We start from the raw sequence: 19972 nt of genomic DNA on the forward strand, positions 1-19972 counted from the left end.
GCCTACTTGTGATCTTTCTCTCTCTGTCAAATAAATAAATAAAACCTTTAAAAATTAAAAAAAAATAATTAAGACAAAACAGTATTTTTTGCTAAATGAGTTAAATATCTCAAGTTTTCAGGAGGTGAGTGGCATAATTGAGAAATAGGAGGAGATTTTAAAAAATCAAGTGGGCATTGACAGGTCCTTCGCAGACTTTCTCTGCCACTGACACACTGGATAGACTGAAGGACTGGCCTGACAAGATTCTCTTCATCTTGTTCCTGCTCATTTAATCTATCCTCAAGCAGCAAAAAATGGATGCAAGCCTTGCCAATTAACATTAAGCAGTTAGCACCTCACATTCATTTTAACCAAATATGCAGGGGAATAGTGAAGAGTTTAGAATCAAGTTTGGGGATTACGTGAAAATACTGGTACATGAAAACCAGGTACAGATTGTATTTGTTTCCTTTCTTTTTTCTTTTTCTTTTTTTCTTTTTAGTGGGTTAACTTGCTGGAGGTAGGTCTGCTCAGGCTAGGGCAGAAAACAAATGACTCACAGAAGTGTTCTCAGAAAGTACAGAGGTTTCCTCAAGCTCTGAGCTAACATCTCACACTGAAAGAAAAAGATAGGGAATTGCCTGGTCACTTGGGTGCCTTTTCCCTGCGCTTGTCTGAGGGCATGTTTTCCTTTGATAATAGACTCTCCTAAATAAAGTCATTGAAATGGTGGGACAGGGAATACTGTGGCTCTACCAGTTTTGAGAGGCTTTGAAATTCAATGTGATATCCTTTATGTTGGAGAGTGGCCCAAGATCAAGGGCAATCAATCCTGATGCTTTCAAATTTATAGATACTGTGGCTGGAGGGACTGCGAAAGATTTATCCTTCTGGAATATTTCATGTCTGTTCTCTCTTCCACTTCATCTCTGGGTCCACATCCTAGTGGAATAGTAGAGAGAATATTTGCAGATGGGTATCAGCTGCTGAGTCTAATTAGCAGCTATTCAATAATACAGATTCCAAGTAAGCAAAACAGAACAAAAGGAGAAATTTCTTCACTTCTGGTCTACCAATATTTCTTTTTATTATAACCTTTGTTATTTCATCCCCTGGAGTTAGTAATATATACTTCACCTCCATCTTATTATAAAATCACACCACAGAGAATCTAGGTCATATTTGTTATTATTAATATACAGTAAAAATGCCAAGCATTTTCTGTTTGACCTTTTGCAACTCTCGCTCTGCCATCCTTCTTGCCTCTGTTCTGTCTCCTTCAGGTTGTCCCAAATGTGGGAAGTAAAAATTTCTCTCTCCCTTGTTAAAATTAACTCTTCCTTCTTCTCTAATTCTTAACTGACCTTGGACAGTTTTTTCTTATTTAAGAGAACGAACACACACCAGTTTCAGGCCGATGTAGTCTTAGCCTTTTTTATTCATTGCTGCTGCTACTTCATGTAAATTATTTCTTTCTACCTAGGAAAAGGGACTTCCTCTGACTGGACCTTTCTCTCAATGTCCCTCACTTTTTCTTCTTCTCCCCACTTCTTCTGCCCTCTTTGCACTCATGGTTCCTTCTCTCCACCAAATTTTCTTTTAAAAATACCTTCTCATAATCTAGAGTGGGATGCTATTTATTCTCATAATTTTAAAAAATGGAAATCTGTACATTTTCAACTTCTCTTAAAATAGATATTCTAACAAGAGGCAATAAACCTAGTAAAATAAAGAAGTTTTAATATATGAAATAAAAAAAATCCTTCACTTAATAGAAGCACTTTTTTGGTAATTCATAATAATACCAAATGCATAATAACTCCCAAAATTCATCTTAAAAAAAATCGATATCTGAGTATATTACATATTATATCAGGTAATGTTACTTTGACTGATTGGCTAATTGATCTTTGGTAATATGTAATAGTAGTCATAATTATAAGAAATAATAAAAAAAATCAAACCCAGTGGAAAACAACCAACCAACTAAATAATACATCAAAAAGAGAAGTAATAATATTCATTTGTATTATCTTTGCACTTATCAATAATATATTTTGGAAGCAAATCAAAATTTTCTCATGAAGGTGAAGATCTGTCTTGGTGACTCATAACAGTCATTAATATTGGAATAAAATATAATAATAGTTAAGGATTCTTTTTTTTGTTCAGTAGAAATGAGTAGAACAAAAAATACAAGTCTATATTGTTTTCTTAGTTGCTATCAATATAGTCAATTGTTAAGATTATACAGAAAGAATTATACAAAAAAGAGAAAAGGTTATATAAAAAGATTATACAAAAAGAATTTTCTTATAAATATACACTGATAAATGAATTCATAGAATGAATTAGAGCTCTAGGAGAAAGAATCTATAAGATATTATAATAAAATCACCTAAGTTCTATAAATTCTAGCTAAAGAATAAGTAGTTTGCCTTTTCTTTTTTTAAAGATTTTATTTATTTGAGAGAAAGAGAGAGGGAGAGAAAGACGGACAGCCTGAGCAGGGGGAGAGGCAGAGGAACAGAGAGAAACAGATTCTCTGCTGAGCAAGGGAGCCTGAGGACCTGGGACCTGGGGCTTGATCCAGGACCCTGGGCTCATGACCTAAGCCAAAGGCAGATGCTTAACCGACTGAGCCACCCAGGTGCCCCAGAACAAGTAGTTTGCTTTTGATAAAAAGAACGAATTATTGCTTTTCTACTCACATTGACTCAGGAGAAGTAGCAGGAAAGAGAAATAGTAGGAGAAGTAGTAGGAAAGGAGAAATCATATAGCCATATAGTTTAACAGAAAAACAGAAGCTAATGGGTATCAAATTGAACTAGTTGTCCCCATAGTAATACATGGGTCTGTTTATGCTTTTATTTACATATGTATATATATGTAATATATATTATTACATAGTAATAATGACTGGGTTGGTTTACACATCTTATAAAACTAGTGATATTTTTTTCATGTGTCGGTAATCTAGGGGGGAGTCAGAATTTCAAGTTACTGACCATCTTACCAGGAGAATTTCTAACACAGACATACATATTAGCAGAATATGACTGTCGATAGCACACAGCTTATGCTCATTTTACAAGTGTAAGATAATAATGTGAATTATAATATATATATATATATGTGTCAGTTATGGGCTGCTTCTTGTGTTTTCAATAAGTGAGAGTCCTAAATAAGCTACTGTGAAAAAGGATATCTTGGAGGGCACCTGGGTGGCTCAGTGGGTTAAGGCTCTCCCTTCAGCTCAGGTCACGATCTCAGGGTCCTGGGATCGAGCCCTGCATCGGACTCTCTGCTCAGCAGGGAGCCTGCTTCTCCCTCTCTCTCTGCCTGCCTCTCTGCCTACTTGTGATCTCTCTCTATGTTGAATAAATAAAAATCTTTAAAAAAAACAAGGGATATTTTGGAGTCATGATGAGGTTAGGAGAAATCTATATAGAATGGCAGAATTTAGGAAATTTTGCTGACTTAATGAATAAGTAGGAACAATAGTACATACCCAGTATCTTCTGTCATATAGGAATGACTAAATTCCTGAACGAATTTGTCTGGCCTTGACCAATGGAAAATGCAAATAAAATTGGAATTTGATTCCAGAATACCATTTCAATCCCCAACACTTTTTCTGCCATTTAGAGGCAAATTGTATAACTTACAAAGTCTCAGTTTCTCAATTCTTCAAATGGACAAGGTAACATTTGCAACCTATCAAAAGAGCTTAGAAAGGTTTAATGAGGTGACATATCTAAAATGTTATCTAGGGAAAAGAAATGTTATATATATATATATATTTTATCTCTGCAGATAATGCCTCAGCTTGACTGGAGGGGGAAAAAAAAACCACAAGATATCATTGTATTATGATAAAGCAATGAACTACCACCTGCAGGAAATTGGCTTCATGAAAAGCAATGACAAAGAGCACATCAGGATTACATGAAATCAATCAGAGACAGGCAGGAAGAACACAAGCCAGATGAAGTGGAGTCTTTTATGGCAGGCAGGAGAATATATCAAAGCCAACCTTGCTAATTTCAAAAAGCCCACTCCCTTCTCTAGAGGTGAGAACATTACTTCAGACAGCATGCTGGCTCTGCTGGACTTCTGTGAAGATGCTATAACTCCATTTGTAGGTTTCTTAAAGAATGATTTAGGAATGAAAAGGGCCAGCAAACCTGAGCACTGTTAATTTAGTTCACCAGTAGGAGAGGATTGAGTGCACAGTTTTCCACATTTATTTCTCCATCAGGAACTTGTTATTTGCACCAGCTGGACCCTCATTTGTGTATTTTAATTCTGAGCTACTCGTCATTTAAATGCTGCTTTGCAAATAAAATGCTAAGTAATTTTTTTTTTCCTTAAAGAGAGATATTTTTGCAAAGTGAAACAAAATCAAACAAGCCAGTTAAAAGTAGATGCTGTTTATCCTTGAATGGCAAAATGAAAGTTAGGAGGAGGAACGATGGTCAAAATGATGGGTGTGATGGATCACAGATCATGGAGAGAGCTCGATGCAGGCAAATATTTTTCAAAGGAAGAGCAGATGCTGCAAAAAGATGTGTGTAAGTGCTAGAAATTCATGGGTAAGCTGTACAGAATTCAAGAACTCCAAGCTGTCTGAGAATAAGTGGAAAGAGCATCTTGAGAAGCCTCATGGTGCTTGCTCAATGTTCATGGGCCATGGACAATAGCATGGGGAATAGGCACATATAAATAGTTGTATGTATGTATAAGACTCGATATAATTGGAAGTCCCATAGACATAAGGATCACTTCTCAGCTTTAAGTGGTTGTAATCTATAATGTTGGTAAAGAAGCTAAAACTGCCTACTAGAGAGATGATATTTTTCACCCAAGAATGACCAAATCTACTCCTTGAATGTACACCAGAGAGAGAATAAATGAACTAAATACATTAATTGCATTTTATTGGTGACTTCTGTTTGAACCCTGGCTAGTAATAAATGTACTTTGAGTTAATGGGAAAATTAATGGAAAGTTTAAGGTAAAGATCATTTTAATTAATTCACTTAGTTATAAAAGTTGGACCTAGCGGCTCAGGTCCTGATCTGAGGGTCTTGGGATGAAACACCAAGTCAGGCTCCCTGTTCAGCGGGGTGTCTGCTTCTCCCTCTTCCTTTGCTCCTCCCCACTGCTCATACACATCCTCTCTATCAAATAAATAAAATACTTTTAAAAAAATTGGGCCTAAACATTATGTGTTCTCAACAGCCCCATTTCTGAAACTGAATAAACTGAAAATAAAATGTATTTGTAAAGCTAGAGTTACTGATTTCTGGGAATATCCAAAGCATGAGTTTCTCAGTGTTCTCTTTTTGCATTACATTGATTAGAACTATTTTTTTTTTCAGAAAAGATGTCCATAACAGACTATAAAACAAAATTACTTCATGTTTTCTATCACCTTACTTTATTTAGACACTTGATTCAAAAGAGAGCTAGAATATAACTTACAAACCATCTTTTCTATTGTTTTCAATCTAAGTTCCAAATGGTCGATGAGCTGGGCTAAGATAGATACTCTTGCTTCAAATAATAGTCTTTTCCAAATATGCAAAGGAAAAAAATAAATAAGTGGTTTTGATTTTGTCTTTTCACCCATATTTATTTTCTTAAACACTCAATACTTGCTATCATGTGCCTTTTAGTAATACTGGTAAACAACAAATGAACAAGCAGCAAAATATAATAGTACAACTCTACCAAAATGAGTATGTATTTCAATATTGTGATGACTTGCTTGAAGATTTGCTTGCTTGTGGCAGTTACTTAAACTTCCTGACCTATAATAGAGTCATGTTGTCTACTGAAAAAAATAAATAAATAAATAAATTGAGCTCCTATTTAGTGGTGTTAAATTTAATATATTTCCAAAGCATAAATTTCCTTAGGCAACAACATGGTTTTCAAGTGTCCTAGCACTCAGATGCATATAAAGGCCTTGGATATGGTCTAATGATGAGTTCTATTTATGTCACAGAGGTAGTAAATAGCAAAAAAGTACTAAAATCCTGATCCTCTGATTTGAGTTCAGAATTTTTCTATGCGTTTAGTTATTTGAGTGCCCAGAATTTCATTTTCCTGAGGAAAGGGAACAGCAGGATTTCAGAACAAAGTATGTGTGATGGGCAGGACCACACGCATACTTCATTGCTTTGTTGTGCATAGCAGATATTGAGTTTTTACAGATGAAAATTTGTGGCAATGGTGTGTCAAGAAAGTCCCTCAGTGACATTTTTCTAATAGCATTTGCTGACTTTGTGTCTCTGTGTCACATTTTGGTAATTCTTGCAATATATCTAACTTTGTCATTATTATTGGTTTATTATGGTGATCTGTGATCATGGTCCTTGATGTTACTACTGTAAGTGTTTTGGGGTGCTATAAACAACACCCAAGTAAGACAGTGAAATTAATCAATAAGTGCTGTGTGTGTTCTGACTGTTCCACAGACCAGCCACTCTTCCCATATCTCTCCTTCTCCTCAGGCCTCCCTGTTCCCTGAGACACAAAAATATTGAAATTAGGCTAATTAATAATCCTATGATGAGTGTAAGAGCTCCAGTGAAAGGAAGACAGTTTCCTGTCTTTCACTTTAAATTAAAAGCTGGAAATAATTAAGCTTAGAGAGGCCCGCATGTCAAAAAGTAAGACAGGCCCAAAGCTAGTCCTCTTGCACCACTTAGCCAAGTTGTGAAGGTAGAAGAAAAGTTCTTGAAGGAAATTAAAAGTGCTAGTCCAGTGAATACATGAATGATAAGAAAGCTAAACAGCCTTAGTGCTGATATGGAGAAAGTTTTAGTGGTCTGAGTAGAAGATCAAACCAGTCACAACCTTCCCTTCAGCCAAAACCTAACCGAGAGAAAAGCACTAACTCTCTTCAGTTCTGTGAAGGCTGAGAGAGGGAAGGAAGCTGCAGAAGAAATGTCTGAGGCTGGCAGAGACTGGTTCATGAGACCAGAGGAAAGAAACCATCCCCATATCATAAGCGTGCAAGGTGAAGCAGCACTTGCTGATGTAGAAGCTGCTGTAAATTATTCAGAAAATCTAGCTCAGATAACCAGTGAAGGTGGCTGTGCTAAACAACAGATTTTCAGTGTAGACAAAACAGCCTTCCATTGGAAGGAGATGCCATCTAGAATTTTCGTAGCTGAAGAGGAGGAGTCAATGCCTGGCTTCAAAGCTTCAAAGGACAGGCTGACTCTTTTGTTTGGGAAGAATGCAGCTGGTGACTTTAAGTTGAAGCCAATGCTCACTTGCCACTCTGAAAATCCTAGGGCTTTTAAGAATGATGTGAAATCTATTCTTCCCATGCTCTATAAATGGAATGATAAACCTGGATGACAGCACATCTGTTTACAACATGGTTTTCCGAATATGTTAAACCCACTGTGGAGACTTACTGCTCAGAAAAAAGATTCCTTTAAAATATTACTGCTCATTGACAATGCACCTGATCACCCAAGAGCTTTGATGGAAATGTACAATGAGATTCATGTTGCTTTCATGCCTGCTAACACAAAATCTATTCTGTAGCCCATGGATCAAAGAGTAATTTCAACTTTCAAGTCTTATTATTTAAGAAATCCATTTCATAAGGCTATAGCTGTCATACATAATGATTCCTCTGATGAATCTGAGCAAAGTAAATTGAAAACCTTCTGGAAAGGATTCACCATTCTAGATCCATTAAGAACATTTCTGATTCATAGGGAAAGGTCAAAATATCAACATGAACAGGAGTTTGAAGAAGCGGATTCTAACTCTAATGGAGGACTTTGCGATGTCCAAGACTTCAGTGGAGGAAGTAACTGCATATGTGGTAGAAACAGCAAAAGAAATTGAATCAGAAGCCTGGGCACGTGATGGAATTATTACCATGTCATGATCAAACCTGAACATATGAGAAGTGGCTTCTTACAAACAAAGAGGTTGGTTCCCTGAGATGGAATCTGTGCCTGGTGAAGATGCTGTGAAGATTGTTGAAATGAGAACATAGATGTAGAATATTACATGACTTTAGTTGGCAGGGTTTGAGAAGACGGACTTCAATTTTGAAAGAGGTTCTACCATGGGTAAAATGCTATCAAACAGTATCAGTGCTACAGTGAAATTGTTCATGAAAGGAGAGGGCAATCAATGCAGCAAATGTGATCATTGTCTTGTTTTAGAAATTGCCACAGCCTGGCCAACATTCAGCAGCTCTCATGCTGATCACTCAGCCATCAACAGGGAGGCAAGACCCTCCACCAGCAAAAAGACTGACTCACTGAAAACTTAGATTGAAGTTAGCATTTTTTTAGCAATATTTTTAAATTGAGGTATATACGTTGTTTTTTTAGACATAATGCTGTTGCACATTTAGTTGGCTACGGTATACTGTAAACTTAACTTTTATATGCACTGGGTAACCTAAAAAATTATTTGAGACACTTTGTTGTGATAGTCGCTTTTTGTTCCAAACCCACAATATCTCTGAGGTTATGCCTGTAGATCAAACATTACTTGGGTGCTTCTATGAGAGGTTTTTTGGATGAGACTAGCATTTAAATTGGTAGACTGAGTAAACCATATTACCTTCCATAATGGGGCTGAACTGTATCTATCAGTTTAAGGCCTGAATAGAACAAAAAGCCTGACCTTTCCCTGAGTAAGGATTATTCTTGCCTGATGGCCTTCAAACTGAGACATTAGCTTCTGTGTGTCTGCAAACTCAAATTGAAAGATCGGCTCTTCTTGGTTCTCTTCTTGGTTCTTCTGGCTTTTGAACTAAAACTATGCCATTGACGTTCCTGGATAGCTAACCTCCTAAGTCACTGGCAGATCTTAGACTTACAGCCTCAATAACCACATAGCTTATATATATATATATATATATATATATATATATATATATATATTTGAAATATATGTATATATATAAACAATAAAAGGAAAAACGGTATATGGTATACACATTTTTCTTCTCATTGGTTAAGGTACTCCAGAGAAACATAACCAATATGATATTTTTATGTACAAATATTCTGAACATTAAAATATGTTTTGACTTAAATTTTCATTTTTTCCACAAAACGTAAGTTATAGTATACAATTTGAGTATCTATGTTTATATGTTTATTTTATAAATGTACATCTGTCAACATTATTAGCAGTGATCTGGCCTAAGACCAAAAAAAAAAGTTCCCATTTTGTTTTGTTATCGTTTTGTTATCACAGTAAGGAGCCTATTTTTGGTAGGATGGATTCGCTATTTTTTTCCCTTGCCGTAAGATCTAAATGATTATTTTTATAGATAATAAAATTTCTCCATGTCCATAAAGTTGCATATACCACCACATCATCCCTTCCCAAACACTTAATTTTGAGTTCCTGATTAACTCAGTTTTTTTTGTTAAATTCTAATTCCAGAAGTATTGTTGTTAGGTGCATTCAAATATTTCTGAAGGAGTAGCTATGAAAATAACAAATAAATATTTTATCTTTTTTAAAATGAAGTTTTCAACAGTTCAAAAATGGTCAGTGATTTCTGAGGGCCTTCCCACTAATCATATATACCTTCAATAATGGAGGCTTGTGAGGAACATCTTGGGTTGCCTGAATGGTTTCTGTCCACATAATCTGTCTTCTCAGAAAAAACACAGCGGTAAGAGTCTGAAAAACAGGGCACCCCGGTGGCTCAGTTGCTTAAGCATCTGCCTTCGGTTCAGATCATGATCCCAGGGTTCTGAGACCAAGTCCCAAATCGGGCTCCCTGCTCCGCAGAGAATCTGCTCAAAGGGAATCTGTTCCTTCCTCTCCCCCACCAACCCAACTCATACTTGTTCACACTCTCATTCTTTCTTGCAAAAATAGATACAATCTTTTTAAAAAAGAGTTTGGAAAACACAACTGGGAAGTCACAAAAAAGTAATAGCAGGTACACGAAACATGAAGAATGGAGAGTAGAGACAACAGAGTTCAACAGATTGCATGTATCAACTAACAGAACATTGAAGGGTTGAGAAGGCTATTCAGGAAATATATAAACTTTATTAAATGTTAATCAAAGTGTTATTATATGTATGCTTCCTGAAATAAGGGATCAGTATTGCATAATCCTTAAGAACATTACCTCTGGATCATTTCTGGTGATTAATTTTATGTGTGAATTTGACTAGGCCACAGAGTGCTCAGATATTCAGCCAAACGTAATATGTTTTGTGTGATTCTGTGAGAATATTTTGGGGTAATATTAACACGTAAATCCATGGACTTCGAGTAAAGCTGATTGTTCTTCATGCTGTGTGGGTGGACCATATCCAATAAGTTGAAGGTCTGAATAGAACAAAATAATTGCGCTCCCTGAGCAAGAGGTTTCTCCAGCAATTTCCCTTCAAATTTTCCCTGCAACATCAGCTCTTCATGCTTCTTCAACAGACTGCCTTCAGATTTGAATGAATACCCTGTCTTTCCTAGATCACCAGCTTTGGATCACCAGTTTTGGACTGGGACTGCAGTATTAGCTTTCTCTGGTCTCCAGCCTGCTGGCTCACCCTGCAGATTTTGACTTGCCAGCCTCCATAATCACATGAGCCAATTATTTATAATAAATCCACAGCTAACACAACTTTTAATGCTTACAGATTGAATACCTTATCCATAAGATCAAAACAAAGATATCCACTCTTAGCACTTCTATTCAAAATTGTACTGGGGGTTCTACCCAGTTCAATAAGGAAAGAAAGATATAAAGGCATCCAGATTAGAAAAAAGAAGAAGAAGAAGAGGAAGTAAAATTGTTTTAATTTGCAGCTATTATGTTTGTCTATGTAGACAATGAGATGAAAGCTACAAAAAACTACACACTAATTTGTAAGTTTAGTAAGGTTGCAACTACATGATTACTATATAATAATCAGTGGTTGACAATCAGAAATTTAAATTTGAACTGTCATCCATAATAATATCAAAATATATGAAGTAAGATAAATCTAACATAAAAAACCTTTACACTTTAAACAACAAAACATTGTTGAAAGAAATTAGAGAACAATATAAATGAAAGTTAAGCCATGCTTATGGTTCAGAACACTCAATATTGTAAAGACATTAATTTTTCCTGATTTACTTTATAGATTTCATACAATAAAATCAAACACCCAGGTGGATTTTTTTTTGTATATTGTGTGACAAATATTGTAAAATCTATGAAAAATGCAAAAGGTCCTGGAATAGCCAAAACACCTTTGAAAGAGAACAAACTTGGAAGAATAACATTAGTTGATTTAAACATTTACTATAAAATGATAGTAATCAAAACAATGTGACATCAATCTAAAGACAAGTAGATACATGCAAATGAGGATCCAGAAATTCATACATGAACGACTAATTTTCTACAGAAACACAAAGGAAATCAAGTTGAGAAAGAATACTCTTTTCAACAAATGGTGCTGAAAGAATTAGATATTCACTCTGCCACAGATAAAAACTGGCTCAAAATGTATCTTAGAGCTAAATGTAAAACCTGAAACTATAAAAATTTAAAATAAAAGCATATGAGAAAACCTTAAGACCTTGGCTTAAATGAAGACTTCTTACACATGACACCAAAGAACAATCTATAAAAGATTTAATTGATAAATTGGCTTTATTGAAATGAAAAATGTCTATTCTTTGAAATAGACTGCTAATAAAATGAAAATCAAAACTATAGTGATTGAGAGAGAGTATTTGAAAATCATAGATCTGAGTTTAGATACCAGAATCTATGAAGAATTGTCAAAACTCAGTATTACAAAAGCATACAAACAAACGAACAAACAAAAAATGGCAAGGATTTGGGCACTTCACCAAAGAAGATATACTATTGACAAAAAGCCTGTGAAACAAATGTACAACATTATTATTAAATGCTCATAAAACCACAAAGAAATCCTAGGACATATCTATTAGATTAGCTAAAAGTAAGAAGACTACCGTATCTAATGTTAATAAAGGAACTGGAACTCTCATATAATGCTGGTGGGGAGAGTAAAATGGCACCACCGCTTTTGTAAACAGTTTAACAGACTCCTAGAATGTTAAGCATGTACCTATCATATGATCCAGCCATTCATTCCTAGATATTTGCTTAAAAGAAATAAAATCATGTGTTCATAAAAGGACTTGTACACAAATATATATAGCAGTGTTATTTACAGTAGCAAAAAAACTGGAATCTCCAAAATACCATCAACAAACCAATAGGTGAACAAATGCTGAACCAGCCATATAACACGATACTAGTGACAAATATAAAGAAATGAACTATCAATACATACAACATCATGGAAGAATCTCAGAATACTTGTGCTAAATAAAAGAAGCAAGACAAAAGGGGCATACTATCAGGATGCACTTAGTTAGAGCTCTAGAAAATGAAAGCAGATGTAACAGTAATAAGCAAATGAGATTATCGGAGCCCAAGGGTGAGGCAGGGGTTAATGAGGGGTAGAGTAAGGGATGACAATCAGACATTTGGAAACTTTTGGGAGTGGTGAATACTTGCCTTATCTTGATTGTGTTGTTATCTTCCCAGGGACCTTCATATGTCAAAATTTATCAAATTGTACCTTATTTATTTATTTATTTGATGGAGAGAGAGATCATAAGTAAGCAGAGAGAAAGGCAGAGAGGGAGAGAGGGAAGTAGGCTCCCCGCTGAGCAGAGAGCCCAATGGAAGACCCTGAGACCAAGACCTGAGCCGAAAGCAGAGGCTTAATCACTGAGCCACCCAGGCACCTCTAAATTGTACCTTTTAAATATGCAGTTTATTTTATGTCAATTATACTTTAATATACGTATATATCTGTCAAAATAATAATAACAACAACAACGACGACGACTCTGGTGCCAGAGTGCTTTCATAGTTACTAGCATGATACCCAAACAAGTTATCTAATCTCTCCATGTCTGCAAAATCAGAAGCCAGTTACCTTGTGGGCAATTCACATACAGTGTTTAGAACACTGGGGCTAATATTAGAGGCCATTTCAGTACTCCCTGTCATTACTTATGTTGTATGTACTTCAAATAATTGAAATATCATACTTCCTTCAGTACATTATTCTAGGTGTTATAAGGGGAATGCAAAAGAAATTTTTATAAAAGTAGACTTATTAAAAAAAAAAAAAAACCTTCTTGAGAAAAATATCCAAAGATGTATGCTCACACATAACCACATACATTGTATTTACATAAATATAAAATGCAAAAAAGAAATTTAAAGTCCTGTAGTTCGGATATGATTTTTTAAAAGCTAAAATATAAGCTAATACATTTAAAATTATCTTTGAAACAATTTGAGTAATCAATTTTGATGCATTCTATTACAGCCTAGTCACAAAAGTAAAAGAACTAGTGATAGTGTTGATTTTTTAAAAAGAAATTAATAAGGGCACCTTCGTGGCTCAGTCAGTTAAGCATCTGTCTTTAGCTCTTGTCATGGCTCTGGGTCCTGAGTCCTGGGTCCTGGGATGCAGCAGGGCAGTGAGCTCCAGGCTCAGCAGGGAGTCTGCTTCTTCCTCTCTGTCCCTTCCCCCCACTTGGGCTTGAGAGCTCTTGCTCATGCTCTGTCTCAAATAAATACATAAAATCTTAAAAAAAAAAAAAAGAAAGAAAGAAATGAATGAAATAGTTCAGACTTTCAATGAAACCATTTGAATGCATATTTTCAGTTTTAGGGTTGCAGAAATAAACTCTTCTAAATTTTATCTGAAGCAAATATAAAAATAATCTGAATAAAATCTTTTATTATGACCTAATAACAGCCAGTATTTCTAGGCCCATAAGCCAGATTTTCATTGCCAGTGTATTTAACTTGTACATTTTTTCTAAAGTGTCAATTTTCAAAGTTTTATATTGGAACTTATACATAGTTATAGTGATCATGTCATCTTTTTCCTCCTTCCTCTTCTGCATTCAGCCTTCTGTTTTCCATCCCATTTTCTCCCTTCAATCTCTCCCTTTCTCTCAGTGTCATCCCAGCGGTATCACTTCTCAGCCTAGAGCATTTCCCCCCTTTCTTGTGTAAAAGAAAAACAAGAGGGACCTGATTTGTGGAATCAGCTAAATTAATTCCATTGTGTGCCTCAGTTAGGAGACTGAAACAACTCTTTTTAAAATGTGCTTTGGAACATTCTAAATGATGGGGCAGTAATACTGTTTTCTTTCTTCATAAACATTTTGCCATTAGTTAATTCTGTTCACTTCCCTCCTGCTCAGCATTCTTAAGAGTTTTCAACAAGATGGGGAAAAAAATCATCAGCTGTCTACTTAAGGTATAGAAACACAAAAGCGGGGGAAAAAAACCCCTCTACTTGTCAGCCTCCCTTAAGACTAAGCAACACCACTGCAATATAATCCCCACCAAAAATAGATGTCTTAGATTGACAGTGGAATGTTGCTCTTTCCAGGGATTGGAGAGTGTGCAACAGTTACCTTTTGACATTCCTCCCTGAGTATCTATTCTAAAACATCCCGCAGTGAGAAGGTACTGAATTAATCTCTGAGATTATCTGATAAAATGCAATAACATCAGAACATTTCTTACTAAAATTGTTTTCTTTAGAACAACGATTCTTTCAGTTGTAATGAAAAATTAGATTTCTTTGGAGTATTCCTCTGGGTAATTATTGAACATTTTCATCTTGTGGAAATGACTTTAGCCTGGCATGTAGTAGTCATTTAATACGTGTTTACTAAAATGTTAAGAGAATAGGGTGTATTTAATTTAAAGGGTGTTTTGATTAAATACTAAAGCTTTGGAAGCTGAGGTATGTTTTTAATGGCCTTCATCTATCTGTCACAGAAACCATGAGTATAACAAATATTAATTACTAATAGGTCATTTTATACTTTTAATTATAACCTATTTCCTGAAAATGGGTATTCAGGAGCCTAACAAGAGCGATAGATGATGATAGATGGACAGATAGGCAGATACACAGACAGACAGATAGATAAAACTTTATAAACAGATTTAACCACAAATAGAAATTGCAGGGTAGTATTTATACTTGGTCAGTTCTCAGGAGTATTAGGAAAGTGGCCATGTTTGCATCTAATTTTACTGAGCACAACAACTCCTCATTCTTTCAGTAAAATGATATTGACATTTAAATAGTTTCTGCAAACTTGAAAAATTATCAAACATGTTTGGTTTTCAAATAACAAGAAAGAATCACCTGTTATCTCTGACTTACAATTTACAAAGTCTTTACAAATAATGCTCGCTAATCAACACAACAATAGCGTGGATGGGAAGTGTGTTGAAAAGGATAATGGAAACACTAAGCCCTGATTGTTCTATTAAAATTGAAACAATTCATCACTTAGCATCATTAGGCACCCATAACATGGACTGTGTAAAGAACTTTCAGGGTTTTCAGATTTCCTCAGTCCACTAAAGCACTGGTTAACAAAAGTGGTACATCTGCATTAAAATATAGATATTGGTGGCTGAAGAGGATTAGCAATTTGTTAATTAGTCACATTTTAAAAATCATTAAAATAATATATCAAGCAAAATTAAATTATAGTGAATGGACCATATGGATTTTTTTCTATTTAATGTATTTCATTATGCCACTGATAAATGGCATATAATTTGTAACACTGTCATTTAATAATTAAAATGACTTTTATTATTTTGTTTACTGGATTCTCATTTCAAGAGACTGTAATTTTGCCTTGTGATTAGTAACAAATCTCACTCAGCAGCGCCTTCTAATAGAACTCAGCATGGACAATTTTCCACGCAGATTCAATCTCTGCCTGAATCATACTAATCTTTTGATTGGGCTCAAGGAAAGGTTTGGATCCCTGTAGAGTTCCTGATGCACTGACTATTCATAAAAATAATAACAAGGTGCCAAGCGGTCAGAAATGTCGCCTTGCACCTGCTCTTTGCCCTTAGTGAAACAGGCCACTAGAGGAGCCTTGTTGATCTTCACTGGGACTAGATCTGATGTATTGACAATCTGGGGATTAAAGGGCTTTTGAGAGGTTTGTGCCTTAAGCAGTGGTGAGAGAACTTTTGAATGGTCATATAAATCATGATTCTGTCTTTAAAGGAAGTATAGGAAAAGTTTACTTACTCTTTAGGCAAATTAAACACACATATATGTGGAGAATAGCTGCAGTAAATAGAGAAATGCAGGGTCTTTGCGTATTTTGTATTTGGAAAAGCATGGAACAGATTTTTTGAGTGCAAATGTTTTTTGGTAGTTGAGTAAGCTTTTGAAGAAGTGTCAATACTTACTAGTCCCAAAGGAATGATTTAAACCCTATGAAGAGTCACCATGCTGGTCTTAAAAAATAATTAGTGTATACAGTAGGCTTCTTTATAATTAGACAAAGTTACTGGTTTTCCCATATATGAAATATTAGATACTTTTAAATATCAACATATCAATAATTTAATATTTAGATTGTCTAGGAAGATTTGTTAGACCATAGTCAGAAGATCATTAGAACACTAGCCTCTTGTTGGCAAAATTAACACCAAGATTAGAAGGAATCATTTACTTTAGGAAAGCTGCATTGTTCATCCAGGCAATTCAACAAGAATAATTTAAGAGGCAAGAAAATAGTCATGAGGACAACTATTATTCTGATCACCAATTCCAGTGTTGCAGAACCTAGACTGGATCCGGGCCACACTTGGCACTGGCCAAGCGGCGCTCGGAGACTTTGGAGGATTGGAGGTGGGCTCAGAGGATGTTGTTCTCCAAAGGTCTGAGCCCTGAGCACAAGCAGGGAGGAGGATTTATACCCTTCTACTTCCACATACTTGGTACTTTTGGTGTACGTGGGAAATGGGGTAGGAAAGAAGAACCTGGAAGGGCTTTGAGACAGCGACTGCAATTCCCTTGCTGGTTTGGTTGGCCATCTTAGAGGAAAGTTCCAATGTGGAGGTTTCCCTCCACAGTAAGAAACAATTCTGTGACACCAGCTGGATGTCATACAATTCAACTCAATGATGACACTGTCCAGAGATAGCAGCGGCTTCCACTACAAGATTCACTGGGATCCTACAAGACTGCCTCCCACGCCTATACCTCAGACAGCAAACACGAGCGCAGACTGTCCACTGGGCCTCTGACTGATGAAGTCCCAGAACCTAAGTCAGGTTCGGTGGGGTGAGGAGGTTCGGAGCCGACGACTAAAGAAAGAATTCTTAAGACGTCGTTGGTGCAACATGGTGGTTTATTAAAGCACGGGGACAGGACCCGTGGGCAGGAAGAGCTGCTGCCCTGGGTTGTGAGGGTAGGCATGTTATATACCCCACGGTTGGGGGGAGGTGATGAAGGGATGGGAGATTTCAACAGAGTTCTCACATGTTAGGGAGGGCCTACAAGGTGTGGCGGGGGGGGGGGGAGTCCTTGCCCTTATGGCCTGATCAATGTCGTCTTTAGGTCAGGCATTAACATCAAGATTGTTGGGAGATTCTTGGTGGGGTATTATGATCCTGCTATCATTTACATTCCCTTCTACCTCAGCCTCCTCCAGTTTATGGTGAGGAGGGAGACCTTAGGGCTTCAGGAACCAAGAGTTATTTGCCTCTGGAAATCTATGCTATTGATAAGGTAACCTCCCTGTTTAGGTCTCTAGGACATCTGTAGAGCAAGGGAGATTTCTGTTCTGCAGGATTGTGATCCCTGCAAGTTAACTATTTATCATTTTATGGCAGTTAGGGGTGCCTGAGGAATGCTACACATATGGAGGGGAGTGGGTGAAGAGGGGGTGCAAGGCGCCGGCTTTTGCTTTGTCCTCAGCCAGCCTCCTGCTCCCTCATCATGACCACTGACTACCTATGAGAGATTCTAAAGATCCCCTTCATGGATTTGATTAATTTGCTAGAATGGCTCAGAACTCAGAGAAATATTTCACTTACGAGATTACCAGTTTATGACTAAAAGATAAAAATCAGGAACAGCCAGATGGAAGAGATACATAGGACAAGGTATCAGGAAAAGGCAAGGAGCTTCCATGCTCTCTGAGTGCACCATTCTCCCAGCACCAATATGTGGTCACCAATTTGGAAGCTCACTAAACCTTGACCTTCTTGTTTTTGTTTGTTTGTTTGTTTTTTAAGATTTTATATATTTATTTGACAGAGAGAGATCATAAGTACGCAGAGAGGCAGGCAGAAAGAGAAAGAGGGGAAAGCAGGCTCCTTGCTGAGAAGAGAGCCTGATGCGGGGCTTGATCCCAGGACCCTGAGATCATGACCTGAGCTGAAGGCAGAGGCTTAACCACTGAGCCACCCAGGTGCCCCCCCCTTCTTGGTTTTTAATGGAGGCTGCATTATGCAGGCCTGATTGATTTTGAGGTCATAGGCATTAGTGATCAAACTCAATCTCTAGCCCCTCTGCCAACCTTGGAGGTCATGGTTGGGGTTAAAGGTTTCAACCTTATAATCATCTGGTCACTTTTCCTGGCAACCAGCCCCCATCCTCAGTTTACCTCAGTGCTTTTCCCACCCAAGTTGTCTCATTAACAACATAAAAGACACCTTTGTGGTTCTCATCACTTAAGAAATTCCAGGGGTTTTTGGAGCTTTGTGCCGGAAACAAAACAAAAAGGAGTTATATAGTTCTTATTGTAAATTACAATATCACTGGATGCAAAAGACATGTCCCCCAGATTTAGGTCACCTGAAATTGGTCTAGGGTTCATGCATAACACATTTTCACATTTTTCCAAGTCATTATTCACATATTTTTTCCAATATTCATTTTGGTTTTCAAGTACATTTTTAATTGCTTTTAACCCTCCTAAAAGAGGAAATGGAAGAATCAGTTTCATTAATCATAGAGCATATTGGTGTTTCATAGCCACACTGTTACTTTTGAGAATGTTTTAAAAAATAGACTGAGTCTTATTCATATGGACAATGATTTTGTTAAATCATGGTAAGAACCATAAAGTGTTCACTATATTCCTTTAATGTAAAAAATTCACTTTTTTTTCAATCCTATGATAAGTGTATGGTAATATTTCTTGTCAGTGTTTTATTTTAAGAATGACTTCAAAAATATAGTTATCAAACTACTTTTATAGAGGAAAATGTGATTTTTATGCCTGGGAGTATGGCATCTTGGATGTAGCCTGAATGGCAATCTTGAATGAAACAACTAAAATGCCAGTCAAAATATTATGTGAAAAAATATTGTCAAACATTGCAAGTGAAAAGAGTAACTTGGAGCAGTAAGCAATTTTTTTTTTTTTTTTGAATAGTAAGCAATTTTTAAAACCAGTTTACATCTGGAGGTTTATAGGTCACTCTTGAATATTTGTGTTAGTGACTGCATGGGGCATAGAAAACAGAAGATAAAGCCTAAGGCTTACCTGTGCTACACAAAAGAGACATTAGAGTGACTTCTCTGCATCTATTTGGTCAGGGTTGGGACTGAGCAAGCAAGACACCGCTCTTAAGGAGGCATTTAGTTTCAGAGTTTTTTGAAGAGTTCTTACATTTTGCTCCTAAGGTATCAAGGTTGTCTCAACTTGCTTCAGACCCTGATCTTCATTCAAAGCGGAGGAAGAAAATATCTCTGCAAGAGAATATACAAGCCTGCCAACTTACAGGATTATATTGGGAATCCCCACCAACCATGAAATAAACAATTTCATTCCTACTTTAATTTAAAATGGTTCTGGGTAGGCATTGCATCAAGTGATTGTTGAAACAAATGCATGCCTTCTCTACAGAAATTCAACACCAACGCAGATGAAGTCCAAAGAAAACAAGTAGCTCAAGATTAAAGAGCATAAAACGTGCAAGGCAATAATTCCCCATAAGAGAAAACCAGTAGAAACAACTAACAGCAGATTCAGGCTATTAAATACCACAGATAATTGACATTGTCAAACATAAAAAATAAGCACCCAAACAGTTTGATTTGAAAAAGAACTAAGTAAAAACCTT

The 19972-nt window shown here is 36.3% G+C and overlaps 1 pseudogene; it reads left to right on the forward strand.

The window, feature by feature from the left end:
* The window catches only part of LOC131834570 (tigger transposable element-derived protein 1-like), a 94515-nt pseudogene extending 86227 nt beyond the window's left edge, over positions 1–8288 (forward strand).
* Positions 8289–19972: the final 11684 nt, after the last annotated feature.

Source organism: Mustela lutreola, chromosome 6 (genome assembly GCF_030435805.1).
Source record: "Mustela lutreola isolate mMusLut2 chromosome 6, mMusLut2.pri, whole genome shotgun sequence".
Classification (NCBI taxonomy): Eukaryota; Metazoa; Chordata; class Mammalia; order Carnivora; family Mustelidae; genus Mustela; species Mustela lutreola.